Here is a 12,024-nt window from a genome sequence, read left to right on the forward strand (position 1 = left end):
ATATGTTTCTACTTTAATAACTTTCTCTAGAGTTTGCAGACTGCAGCAGGATTCTGCTGCAGAGCAAAGCAATTAGAACTCGGTTTGCTTCTCTGTCCTCAAGCCCAACCTTCCTCAGCAGCGAGTTGTTGAGATCCCTTTGAAGACAGTGTGGGAACCCTCATATATTATTCCTGAACCTGATCCATACTGAGGATGCCTCACAGCAACAAGCCTGGTGCTCTCTGGTATGTGGCACATTTCACTTTTGAGGGATCAGCTAGGAATGATGTCTTATTTACACAGGCTTGCCAGAATTGCTGCTTTGAGTATTGGATAAGCTAGGCCAGTCCCAACTTCTTTACACAAGCAGCTTTTGTGTAAAAGCTCCTAATAGTGCTGGGTAACAAGGTGTAATTTCATTGACTTATCGTGTCCACTATTATTTTGCAGAGGACACAGATGCTTCAACTGAGTTATTTGCTGTATGGAATTCCATAGCCCTAATGACGTTAGTGAGCGTTACCTCCAGCTTGTTGTGCTCTGGACTTCAGCAGGCAAAATGCAGTTTGCAAGAAGATACAAGCCCTGAGTCCTCAAAGAGGTCAGTTCTTCCCATAACACTACAGATGTCCCTCGTGCTGTTTATTCTGACTGCTAACTTTTCATTTATCCAACTGCTGAACTGCTCCTCATGCATTTGTATAAAGTTTTGTTTGAATATGATTTGCAGCCTTTTAAAATGTGACTGGGCTGCCTTTCTGTGTTTGACCTTGCTGTTGAAAAAAGTCTGTCGTGGGCCGTGTCAGCAGCTAAGGATGGAGCTAATTTTAGACTGTTCATAGCTGAAAACATAAGACTTTCCCAGTTTGGCAAAATGAACATGAGGTTTTGTGTGCTGTAAGATATCTCCTGCAATTACTTCGTTAGGCAGCAAATTTCATTGTCTTTTATATTCTGTAATTCTTTTGAGACCACAGTATTTTAAAGAATATTTTAATACGCATTTTGGTAGCATGACTTATTGTTTCAGAGACTTTTTATGATACAGACTAGAAGAGATTATTTTGCTTTTTCCTCTTCGATTTGTCCTTGGCTCTGCTAATGCAGTTGTGCTGATTCTGAGGTTGAAGTGCATGCAACAGCGGTGGTGAAGTGTTCCTATTACACCAGATTTCTCTGGTTATGTTTGGGGCTGCTGCAGCATCTTTGTGATGTTCAGGCGTTTGTCTTAATTCTCTTCTGCAAGTGGTGGCATAGTTTCAGAGCATCAGAAATCTCTGTGCATATGCCCCAAAGAGCTGCTGCCCTTGAGGCAGTAAAAAGGGTCCGTCCCTTGTCTGAGTCCCAACAATATCTCCATATTTCTGTCCAAAGGTGTTGCTGCTGACTTAAAGGTCCAGTGGTTTGAGCAGTCCCCAGAAATTAAGAAGCCCCAGGTCTCAGGCTTGGTTGGAAAGCAGCTTCATTTCACATTGTATCATTATATTTTAGACCTACCTCACGTGCTGCAAAGCTGCAATATCTTGTGCATATTTTCCCTCTCTTTCTGGTCTAACAAACCCTTTATTATGCTATAAAGACCATCAAAGCTCTAACAGGGGAGTCCTCTCCTACCCAAATGTTCTGCAGCTCGGGGTGGTGGATATGAGTCCCCTCAGGGTCTCTCCCGCTCTGGTCTGTGCCCTGATGGCTGGTTTGGGTTGCTGGAGCTTTTTTTCCTCTAAATGAGCCTCCAAAGGTGTCCTGCTTATTGAGGGAACCACCTTGGTCCCTTCGCCTGCAGATCTCCATGCTGTTGATAGGCAGGCATGGCAGCAGGGAACAAGTGCAAAGGAGGTTCATACAGAAAAAGAAGGGTTTTCCATGGAGGGGAGCTTGGCTAACTAGATGGCTGCCCGTTCAGGGAGCTAGTTGCTGATAGTCCTACTCCAAGGAGCCTTTTCTCATCTGTCTTCAACAGAAAGCACATACAGCAGAAGTTTGACTCGCCGCATTACAGAGATAAGTCACCTGCAAGTGACTGTAGCGCTCTTTGCAGAGTAGCCCCAGGCCCTGCTCTAACATTATCATCCTTCATATTGCTAACAAAAGTAATAGTGCCAGCGTGTCAGGAGTTCAACCATGTGGCTAAAAGCAGCCTGCAGAGCTATAGCACATGCCTGTCTTTTTTCTCTAAGACTTTCAGCAGCATTGAATTATGAAAGTACTGCTGGCAGAGGTGGGAACACAAGGCTGTCAGGGAGCTGAAAGCCCTGCTCTTGTTTCCAGAACCGTGGATTTAGTGCCTGTTCATGTCAGATATAGACTGGGTTCAAGATTAGGTCCATAACTATGTATCCTTATGCTTTGCTGTAGCTTGTACCATCAGTCCCTTATCAGCCAAGGTTTTACCTTGACCTTCCAGAAAGGCTACGCTCCAGCACCCCATATGTTATTAGAAAGGCTTTTAAGTAATGATATTCAAGCTTTGAGAATCCATAAGGAAAAAAGGCTGTAAATTCACATCTGCTTGAGCATCAACACAGCTTACCCCTGGTGCCACTTCAGGAAATTGCTCCATCGGTGCTTGCCGGGCATCGCCACCTCTTCAAGGAGGAGGTTGGGGCAGGACTGAGCTTGGCAGCAGCAACAGAACTGCCAGCACCACAGCTAATTAATATTTCACAGGGCACGAGTGAGCGGTGACTTTGTGGCAGATTAAACCAGTTGATGTCCCACATGCTCCCATAAATGCTCTTGCATCTGCTTCCTTGCATGCCAAAAAGGCAGCTAAAATCCCTATTCCCCTCAAAACTGAAGAAAATGAGGAAATGTATCAATTTGATATCATACTTATTTGCATTAAAAGTAAAGCGTTCTCTGTTAGGATGTGATGGTGGCACACAGCGTGCAGCCTAAACATGTATTATTAACGCCATCTATTTGGCCACAGCACTAGAAAACAACATGAGGAGGGAGTTAGGGTTGAGTTTACGGATAAAGCACACCACAGGGATGCTCCAGCACCAGGAAACTGCACACTCAGGAATTTAAATTCAAACCTAAATTTCAGTTTTTAACATTTTAAAGTGAACCACAAAGATGTTAAGACATAGATATGCAAAAATAAGCACCCAAGCCACCTTAACTCTGCCCTGAAGTAATGTTACGAGTGGAAACATTAATTTGGGATTATTATCTTTCATTATTTAGCCTCTAACTAAATAGACTTAGTCAGAGTTACTTGTCTAACTTGTGATGAAGGAAAAATTAAGACTGTTGCTTTCAGTCACAAAATTAAAACACAAGTTATTTCCAGCCTCAAATACCTGAAAACAAGCTCGCTTTCCAGATCACGGGTGCTTCCTTGCTATTGCTTATTCCTTTCCCCAACATTATATTTCCCTTTACGCTCTCTTTCTCTTTTATGATACTCTCTGGTGTACCAATACTCATTAAAGAAAAAATGAAAAATTCATACACACAGCATTCCGAGACATAAAAATGTTATGGATAATCGTGCAATAGTTGTCTCTTCTTTTTTTTTTCTGCTTTTGGCATTTTTATGACATCTAAAGGTTTAGGGAGCTGTTTTGTCTTCAGCGCATTTGGTAGATGGTTAGAAGAGTTATGTTGCCTGCATTGCTTCTCACAACCTTCCAATTTGCTCTTTTGTCCTCAGTGTGAAATGCAGATGTGTCTGCTCTGCAAGGCCGCTGTCTGCAGCGTGTCCTGGCAAGGTGACCGGCCACAACCATCCCCAGGCACTCTGCCAGCCGCTGCTGCCGTCCTCTCTGCAGAGGAATCAGAGCTGAGGGTGAAAGATATTCATTTGGTGGGGCTTAGGATGCAGACGAGAGTCTGCTGTTGCTCCTCATCCTCTGGTGTGGTCCTGGAGTGAGGCAATCAAGCTTAAAGGGCCTTTTTCTTCCCATATTCATGTTGATAATTTAGGCTGTTGTTTACATAGAACCCCTTGATAGGCACCTGATCAGGCAATGGATATTACCAAGCTTTCAGACCAGGTGGGTGTCAGTGACACAAGGCAGTATTCAAAATTTGCTCGGTACGAGTAGGTAGAATCACAGAACAGTTTGGCTTGGAAGGCACCTTTGAGGTCATCTAGTCTAACTCCCTGCAATGAGCATCTTCAAAAGGCAGGAGTGTCTTCCCACCTTTCAGTTCATCCTTGCATTGTGGGCAGGAATGGAGATTTCTTCCCCCCACCCCTAAGAGGTTCACGGACTGAAGAGTTTTGCCTGTCCATTAACCCCCATGGTATTTCCAAGTGCTTGTGGATTCCAAGTGCTGCTCTTGAATCTACACGAGCACCTGCATCTTGACCTCCTTGGGAGGAGGCCCCAGATCATCTGCCCATCATGTGAAGAACCATCTGTTCTTGCCTCTTTTTTTAATTAGGCTCTTACTAGTGTCCTTCAAAGGTCCTTCCTTGTTGCGTTGGAAGGGAAAGTGAACAACCGATGTCTCTTCTCTGTGCAGCCTGGGGTTGTGCTCTTGTATTGTAGGTGATGAGGGCTGGAGAAAGGCTTAGATCTTGGTGCAGGAAAATGGGCTGCCCGCGCCTTTGACCTTTCATTGTTCTCCTCCAGGAGCTACAGCTGTGGAAATGAAGAATAACTACAGCTACTGCATTTCAACAGCTGCTGTTGACGGGGCTAACAAACATGATTTTTAACTGCTTCCTGGGAAAAGTAAAGATGTGTTTCATACAGGATGTGATGCAGAAAGTGTGATTTCCCTGAAAAACCCATGGCCATAATCTGGAAGTTAAACTTACCAGTGCGATTGTGAAATGGAAGAGTTTTGCTCACGGTTTAAATGCAAAATTTCAATATAGAATTAAGCAGGGCACTATTACAGTATCTCCCTGCAGCCGGTTACTAAAATAAAGAAGACATCCAAGAGCAAATTGTGAAATTGATTTTTAAGATATTTAGTAACTTCTGAGGGAGAGTATAGCATTTTAATTCTGAAATAAGGAGTCTAGAGTCAGTTCACATCTTCTTTACAGTACAAGCTGTTAGAACTACAGGTTTTATGAGAATGTGTTTATTTTTTTTATAAGTTTCAGGACTTGCAGACAAAAGCTGAAAATGTGACCCAAATGTATGCTTGGAAGGCTCAAGCATGTCAGAACAAATAAAAGGCAACTTGGTTATTTCTATTTAAGTCGCGGCACTTTTGGAGGCTTATTCTGGCACAATCAATTAGTTCCTCTGTGCTTTTTCACCTTCTGCAGAAGCAGTGGGAGCTTTACAAGTACCATTTTATAACCCTCAAACAGCCTACTAATGCTTTCGTTTCCCATCAATTTGTTGCAAGACACAAAGGGGTTTAATCACAAAATGATGGATAACTCTATTTAAACAGAACATTAGCCTAATGACGTATGTATCTGTAGCAGACTTGTTAACTTATGTACAAATGTATTCCTTAAAGAGCGACTGAAGTTGCCTTGTCTGGCGTCTGAAGCGGTTCGGTAATCCCTCTGCAAATTTCTTCTTCACATTAATCTTCTGCTGATGAACGTTCATTAGGCCAATTGCGAGCACTTGCTCAGTGCCCACAACCATTCCCAGCGTCTTGGCAGAAAGTGGCCAGTGTGAGGAGTGACCTGGGTGGCGGGTGACAGCGGGATGTCTGTGACAAAGGGTACAATAAACAACACGTAGCCCACAGCATCAGGGCAGCCCGTGCTGCTCCATACGTTCTCTCTATACAAGGCTGCTCCATCTCATGAGACCACGTCTTTGAAATCTTTCTGGACACTGGTGAGGCCACATCTGGATTACCCAGTTCTGGGCTCCCGTGTTTAAAAAGGACAAGGAATTACTGGAGGGAGTCCAGTGTAGAGCTATAAAGATGATGAGGGGCCTGAAACATCTTTCTTATGAGGAAAGGCTAAGAGAACTGGATCTGTTCAGCCTGGAGAAGAGAAGCTGAGAGAGGATCTCATCAATGCTTATAAATATCTCAAGGGTGGGTGTCAGGAGGATGGACCAGACTCTTTTCAGTGGTGCCCAGTGAGAGGATGAGGGGCAATGGGCACAGAATGAAGCACAGGAGGTTCCATCTGAATATGAGAAGAAACTTCTTTACTTTGAGGTGCCAGAACAGGCTGCCCAGAGAGGCTGTGGAGTCTCCTTCTCTGGAGGTATTCAAAACCTGCCTGGATGTGATGCTATGTGATCTGCTCTGGTGAAGCTTCTTTAGCAGGTGGGTTGGACTGGATGATCTCCAGAGGTCCCTTCCAACCCCATCCAGTCTGTGATTATCTGAATTGTATTGCATTTGTTTCTTTTTCAGAAGAGGTGAATCTTCTAGCTACTTTACCTAGCGGTTATCTTCGAAATACCAGTATGTAAGAGCGAAAAGCAGTTAAACTGCAGTTCTGTGCTCTGACCTTGAGTTTATGAGATGTTAAAGCTTTCCCATCAGTCACAACACCTCAGGAATATTTCGTGTATCCATGTTACACCTAGGACTCAAGTCCTAGACTTTTTTTCCTCCCAAAGGGTAAAGCTGCCAAAACTCATGGAGGGTGAACAATATATGAAAAGAACGATGAGACATCTAATACCAGCACTACAATGGTCACAGTGTTTTGCAGTATGACATCCTCTCCTCAAGAGCACAACTTACCAATGCTGTAGTCGTTTTCAGTAGTTGGGGCCAGCTGATACCATGGGTGTCTGGTTCTTGTAGTTGTGGCCGGTCAGCAGTTATTGGCGTACACCTTAAACCTTCATGAAGCTTTGGTTTTGCTAGAAGTCCCAGACATGCAGCTGTTGGCTGGGAAGCAGCAGGATCTTGGTGCCATTTTCTCCCCTTTCCAGAACTCCCCCAGCAGCAGGACTGTTAACAGAAGACTTGGCCAACAGGCCCATGTAATTGCTGCAGACGTGCTAAGGGTTGTTGAAGGGAAAACAGGCTTCACGTTGTATGCCTGGGCTTATGTCTGAAGCAGCCAGGATGGTGAAGCTTCTGCTGAGCCCTGCGTTTGCCATCTTTATTGTTTTGTGAAAAACTACCAGCTGTAATGGAATTAATCTTTCCATGAACCAGAACTCACCTGACCTCCATTTGAAACCTCTGGTACTTTTCCATTATCACACACTTAGAGGAAATCAGGGTTTTCTAGCCAATACATTTATAAAGATTATGCAGTCTACATCACCATTTTAGAAAGGCTTTTCACTGCACATTTATTTTTCTTCATTCTTTCTAATTAGTATTTGGCCAAGGAAATCTCCAGCTCTATTTCTAATGATACTTGTCCCTAGGTGACCTGCTAAGAGATACTTTATATGTCATTATGCAGTTATCTTCTGTCTTTACCCTAGATGTCTCTCCTATGCATGAAAGGGTCCATCCTGGTAACTGATCCCCATGCATCCTGACAAGTCCATCCATCCCGCTCTGTACAGCATGTGACAACCCCAGATACCTGATGACAAGCAAATGATGATTGATATTCCCTTTTTACCCTGCAATAGCAGCCATTAACCCTGCTGGAGTTCTTCTGTTGCACTGAAGACAACTGGGAAGATGGTTTGCAAGTCTTTTCTATCTAAAACACAGTTATATATATCCTGAATGCTGTACAGCAATGATGGGAAGTGAATCATCAAAGATGTTGTGATTACATCAATAAGATTCAATTTCAAGTTTATCCTAATGATGCAAATATTATTCCCTGGAGATGCACACGTAGTCTCCTGCCACGCTGGCAGCTGTACGTGATAGAGCTTTGCCCCTTCCACATTGGGCTAATTAGAGAGAAGGACCTGGTCAGTAATTTGGTTGGAGACCTCCAAGCCAAATTTGGCATAAGAAGGACAATGGTTGGTCACTTTTACTCATTACTTCAGAGATTTTTCTATCTGAATTCGCTCTAAACCTGCAGACCACACCATCCAGGAAGAAACTCCTCACCCACAGGCAGAGGTGGCTTGTGTTGGCAAGACTTTAGTGTTTCCTTCTGCTCTGCTCCTGCTTGCAACAGGATATTTCTCCTCGTATTGCAGTGTTGAAGAAGCTGATGAGAAGCTGAGATGTTTCAATCTGGAGCTGGTGAGTGCAGGCATGGCTCTTGTACAGCAGATGCTAGCTGATGGCATTCGTTACTATTCTTTATTACACTCTTTGCAATAAATTAGTAAGACTCCACTATCAGAAGAAATCAAAAAGAGGCTACGTAGGCATCCTACATGGAGTAGGATGAATACTCGTGGGGAAATCTGAAGGAAAGCAAAAGAGATGGACATAGTTGCTAGAGGAGCTTCTCCTTCCCCCACCACCTATAAACAGCCTTATGCTGGGAGCTTTAGGAGAGGTCTTTAATTAAACAGGATACTTTATAATATCATCCAAAAATATAAGTCTGGAGATGCTGATGCCCTCATCTGGTATTTCCTGCCATTGTCCTGGAATGTGGTCATCTTTAAGCTTTAAAATGTTTAAGATACTTTTGAGAGAACTAAGGAATGGAAGGCAACTCACATTGTCAGTATGTTCCCAGGTGGGATACACCTAAATTGTGCATGTATAGCAGGGAAATGAGCTTGAAATGAAGCCTCTTTCATGCAAGCAAAACACGTGTGAGGAACCATTTCCCACCAGTGCCATCATGCTAGGTCCACTATACAAATCAATGGCATTTCTACCTATGAGGAAACATTTCCATTGAATTGTGGCTTTTTTCTTTTTTCCACTTTTAGCTTCACTCATTTTATCAGCACACCTACCTATAGCAAATACTTAATTTTATTCATACAAAGGAATGGACGGTTCCCACAGCACAACCATCTGCTGCTTGTTGCAGGCTGGTAGCGACCCACTGTTCTCAAACACAACTACAGCGATGAGTACAGAACGCCTCAAAGCACATTGACTAGCACCCCCCTGCTTTTTTTCCTCATTTCCTCTAGCAATTTTTTGACATGCTCTTTCAAATCCATGCGTGTTTTTTTTTCCCCGTCGTCAGTTTTTCCAGTTTACGTCTCTTTGTAGACTAAGCAGCGTTGTCCCAAAAATCTGTGCAGTGCACATGTGGAGGTGAGCTGGCAGCAAGCCGAGATGTAAAGGATGCAGAGATGCACGTGTGATGCTGGGGGGAACAAAAACAAGATCCCCCTGATTTGCGAGGAGAACTCCTAAACTACCATGGCTGTTTTTATACCTATTTAGGACATTTGTTGTCCTTCATCAGGTATTTTTCTGGTTTGTCTCTCTCCTGCTATAAAGTTCTGATTGCAAATAATAATTTATTAAAGAACGATATAATTTGGTATTATTATTATTTTATTAAAAACAAAGCAAACCAAACACTCATTTCTGTGGAAGCATCTTCTTTCCCATGCAGGCTGCTGCAGGTTAATTAGTGCAGTTTCATGCTAAGAAAAGCTGTGCTGGTGTTAACGTTCTTCCACCTGCCTGCAGGAAAGAAAAAAAATCAATTTTTCTTTTTTTCCTTAAAGAATTGAAAATCAATGTTAGTTTTACTGGCTGGAGCGCAGCTATAGCAAAACTTGGGCCAAAATCTCCGCAGGTGTAAAGCGGTACAGCTGCTCTGGCTGGAGGGCGCTCCTGCCAGCTGAGCCAGCTGGGTGTTAGTGCTTATTTGATCAAATTAAAGGATATTCACATCTCACGTCAATTCTGATGAAGAGATTTGCAAGCAGGAGCATTAAGGATGACAAAAAGTCAGGCATACGACCAGTTATTATTAAAAAATAAATCAGGTTTGCACTGTCAGCACAGCATCCCCAAGCTGTTAATGACCCTAAGACCTGTCTGGCTCCCAGTGAGGTCAAATAAGGATTTGATTTGTGCAGCATCAGCGGTGATCACCCAAAAAACTGAGAGGGACCGCATTGTTTGCACCAGCAAAGAGCCTGTCCCACCACCTCCAGTGGTTACCAGTCCTGTAAAATCCTGGGGATGCATCACTTATGGGGAGCAGGTAACGTAAGTGATGAGAGGTTGTCCTGAGCAAGGAGGGATGTCACTTGTGGGTATCAGTCCAGTTGAAGATGTCAGGATCTTTACTCACACAGTTCCTCATGTCTCTGCAGAAAACCAGCTCAGTTTCTTCCACTAAACCCAGACTGGCATTATATTCTAGAAAAAAAACAAATAAAAATTGCAATATATCCACCTGCAGGTGTTGAGTACAATTATACTCCCCACCTCCCCCATTTCCCCCCCCCCCAAAGAAAAAAGCATCTTTCACTGCAGAAAAGTCTGTCCTTCATGTGGCAAAGCCAACAGCTGTTGGAGAGAAAAGCTGTGGATCAACAGAGGAAAGAAACAGCAAAAGAGCTCCCAGAACATCGTACAAAAAACCAAATTATGTTGACCTCACACATACACATGTATAATCAAAAAAAACCCAGCAATATAATGTCCTCATTTATTTCCTAAATGGGAACACTGTATACACTGCAAGGTATCCTGCTCTGAGAGCCTGAAGTTATATTTCTCTTGTGATTTTTCCTACAGAACAGGAAATCTGGCACATTTACAGGTTGTTCCCCTTATTTCTGAAACCTTTGAACTTTGTTTTTTTCCTCATATCTTTTCTTGATCATATTATGGTCTGGTCTTATCAAATTACTTTGGAATTGGTAATTTGCAAGGGCACTGGCGCAGTTGCATTAAATTTGTGACCCGCATGAGAAATCACATAATGTATCATTAAAACCCTAATCATTTAAAAAGGAAAAATGCTCCATCTCCTTGAGTTCATGTAGCCTTTGAAATTCTCCTCCACTTTAATATTCTTTCCGACTATAATCCAGTTCAAATCCAAACCCTGCTGTTCAGCTGTTACTGAAACATCGTCTTCAGAAACACCGAGCAGGGAAATGCTGATTTGTTTTGATCTCAGGGGAAATAATGTAACTCGGCGACAAGCCCATCGACAGCAACTCTTAATACGCAGCTAGACAACTTGCAGAAAAATCACCTTGCTGCTAGGCTGCGTGCACATTTTTAATTGCTTTTAATTCTTGACCGCTGATGCAACTCTTTTCAGCTGTATGAATAGTAGGGATTTTTTTTTGGCTCCATGGTTGAATCAAAGGAGAGCGAAGTTTGGTTTCAAGTTCTTTAATCCTCTTTGTTACGTGGCCCTTTAACACTCTTTTTATAGTTTTTATTATGGGCAAAAAAATGTAGTTTCAAAATTAAAAGCTGAAATGATTCATGCAAATATTTCCTAAAGATAAGTTGGAGGAGGGAAAAAAGGGTTAAAATGCAGCATTTGGGCATATCTCCAATATTAGACTTTCAGGTAACTTCTGCCCAAACCTGCGCCGTTTGGGCTGTTAATGTGCATTTTGCCAGGCAGAACTGGGGCAGGCACAAACACAAGGCCTACGTGCACCAAAATGACCTCTTTTTTCCCCCTCCCATAATTGCAATGCAGTTTTCAATTATTCTTACAAACGCTGAATTTTCGGACTCTGTGGCCTCTCAGGGTACTAACATGACCATGCTGGGAAGAGCTTTCCTATGACCAATAATTTCCTCACAAAACAGGACTTTTCTTTCCAGCAGCGATTCCTAGAAATGCGTGGGGTTTGACTGGGACTGATGCGCACTGTCAGCAGTTTACTAGGCTACCGGCTGGCCAGCCAGCTTTCCTAAGACAAAGTATTTATTCAGAACAAAAGCATTCCAGAAGAAAAACTATTAGATCAGCGATGCTATACCCACCTCTCTCTGGAGGTGATCACCCCTCTTCTCCCCAAGGCCCAGCCAGCTGGTGGTATGGTTGCCTATTGTGACCAGACAAGGGTTGGTGATTTTAAACTAAAGGAGGGGAGATTCAGGATGGACATGAGGAAGAAATGTTTTACACTGAGGATGGTAAAACACTGTCCCAGGTTGCCCAGAGAGGTGGTGGACGCCCCATCCCTGGAGACATCCCAGGCCAGGCTGGACGGGGCTCTGAGCAACCTGAGCTGGTGAAGACGTCCCTGCTCATGGCAACGGGTGGCACTGGGTGAGCTTTGAAGGCCCCTTCCAACCCAAACT

This window comes from Patagioenas fasciata, chromosome 3 (assembly GCF_037038585.1).
Source record: "Patagioenas fasciata isolate bPatFas1 chromosome 3, bPatFas1.hap1, whole genome shotgun sequence".
In the NCBI taxonomy this organism is placed as follows: domain Eukaryota; kingdom Metazoa; phylum Chordata; class Aves; order Columbiformes; family Columbidae; genus Patagioenas; species Patagioenas fasciata.